Consider the following 2,410-nt stretch of genomic DNA (forward strand, 5'->3'; position numbering starts at 1 on the left):
CCCATTCTGCTATCCTTACTGGTGTTTAAACGCCAGTAAGCTCATCCTCCATGGTGTGCTATTTTCAATGCTGTTTTTTATTTTAGTTTTTGTTTTTGTGACTTCACATGATCATCATCCTAAAGAAAACATAAAATAACAATAGAAATTTAACATAGATAAGTAAAAATTGGGTTGCCTCCCAACAAGCTCTTCTTTAATGTCAATAGCTTGACAGTGGGCTCTCATGGAGCCTCACAGATACTCAGAGCATGATGATGGCCTTCCAATACTAAACTTAGAGTTTGTGGGGGCTCTGTTTGACTCTGCATTGAGAGAAGCTTGTCATGCTTCTTCTCCATATGTACAGAAGGAGATTCTTTAGCTTTAAACACAAGGTAGTCCTCATTCACTTGAAGGACCAACTCTCCTCTGTCAACATCAATCACAGCTTTTGCTGTGGCTAGGAAGGGTCTGCCAAGGATGATGGATTCATCATTATTCTTCCCAGTGTCTAGGATTACGAAGTCAGCAGGGATGTAAAGGCCTTCAACCTTTACCAAGACATCCTCTACAAGTCCATAAGCTTGTTTCCTTGAATTGTCTGCCATCTCTAGTGAGATTCTTGCAGCTTGCACCTCAAGGATCCCTAGTTTCTCCATTACAGAGAGGGGCATGAGGTTTATACTTCACCCTAGGTCACATAGAGCCTTATCAAAGGTCATGGTGCCTATGGTATAAGGTATTAAGAATTTTCCAGGATCCTGTTTCTTCTGAGGTAATTTCAGTTGAACCAGATCATTTAGTTCATTGATGAGCAATGGGGGTTCATCCTCCCAAGTCTCATTACCAAATAACTTGGCATTTAACTTCATGATTTCTCCTAGATATTGAGCAACTTGCTCTTCAGCAATATCTTCATCCTCTTCAGAGGAAGAATACTTATAAGAGCTCATGAATGGTAACAGTAAGTTCAATGGAATCTCTATGGTCTCTATATGAGCCTCAGATTCCTTGGGTTCCTCATTAGGGAACTCCTTAGTGGCTAGTAGACGTCCATTGAGGTCTTCCTTATTGGAAATCACTGTCTTTTCTTCCTCATTTAGGTTCGGCCATGTTGGTTATAGTTATGGCCTTGCACTCTCTTTTTGGATTCTCTTCTGTATTGCTTGGGAGAGTACTAGGAGGGAGTTCAGTAACTCTTTTACTCAGATGACCCACTTGTGCCTCCAAATTTCTAACGGAGGACCTTGCTTCAGTCATGAAACTGAGAGTGGTCTTAGATAGATCAAAGACTGCAGTTGCTAAGTCAGAGTGGCTCTGCTTAGAATTCTCTGTCTGTTGCTGAGAAGATGATGGAAAAGGTTTGCTATTGCCAAACATGTTTCTTCCACCATTGTTATTATTGAAGCCTTGATTAGGCTTCTGTTGATCCTTCCATGAGAGATTAGCATGATTCCTCTATAAAAGATTATAGGTGTTTCCATAGGATTCTCCCATGTAATTCACCTCTTCCATTGCAGGATTCTCAGGATCATAAGCTTCTCCTTCAGAGGAAGCTTCTTTAGTATTGCTGGATGCAGCTTGCATTCCAGTAAGACTTTGAGAAATCATATTGACTTGCTGAGTCAATATTTTATTCTGAGCCAGTATGGCATTCAGAGTATCAATCTCCAGACCTCCTTTCTTCTGAGTTGTCCCATTATTTACAGGATTACTTTCAGAAGTGCACATGAATTGGTTATTTGCAACCGATTCAATGAGTTCCTGGGCTTCTTTAGGCGTCTTCTTCAGATGAAGAGATCCTCCAGCAGAGTTGTCCAATGACATCTTGGACAGTTCAGATAGACCATCATAGAATATGCATATGATGCTCCATTCTGAAAGCATGCCAGAAGGACACCTTCTAATCAACTGCTTGTATCTTTTCCAAGCTTCATAGAGGGATTCGCCTTCTTTCTGTCTGAAGGTCTAGACTTCCACTCTAAGCTTACTCAATTTTTGAGGTGGAAAGAACTTTGCCAAGAAGGCATTGACTAGCTTTTCCCAAGAGTTCAGGCTTTCTTTAGGTTGTGGTTCTAACCATGTCCTAGCTTTGTCTCTTACAGCAAAGGGAAAAACCATAAGTATGTAGACCTGAGGATTAACCCCATTGGTCTTAACAATGTCACAGATTTGCAAGAATTCAGCTAAAAACTGATTAGGATCTTCCAATGGAAGTCCCTGAAACTTGTAATTCTACTACATTAGAGAAACTAATTGAGGCTTAAGCTCAAAGTTGTTTGCTCCAATTGCAGAAATTGAGATGCTCCTTCCACAGAAGTTAGAAGAGGGTGCAATAAAGTCACCAAGCATCTTCCTTGCATTGTTGGCATTGTTGTTATTTTTGGCTGCCATGTCTTCTTCTTTTTCAAAAATTTCTGTTAGGTCC

General features: G+C 40.5%; 1 non-coding gene across 1 annotated transcript; it reads left to right on the forward strand.

Moving 5' to 3' along the window:
- Positions 1 to 1,867: 1,867 nt before the first annotated feature.
- LOC112781756 (small nucleolar RNA R71) lies at positions 1,868 to 1,971 on the forward strand. Its single transcript, XR_003192516.1, has one exon. It is a non-coding gene; the product is annotated as a small nucleolar RNA R71 (small nucleolar RNA).
- The last annotated feature ends 439 nt before the right edge of the window (positions 1,972 to 2,410 follow it).

This window comes from Arachis hypogaea, chromosome 19, assembly GCF_003086295.3.
Source record: "Arachis hypogaea cultivar Tifrunner chromosome 19, arahy.Tifrunner.gnm2.J5K5, whole genome shotgun sequence".
Lineage (NCBI taxonomy): Eukaryota > Viridiplantae > Streptophyta > Magnoliopsida > Fabales > Fabaceae > Arachis > Arachis hypogaea.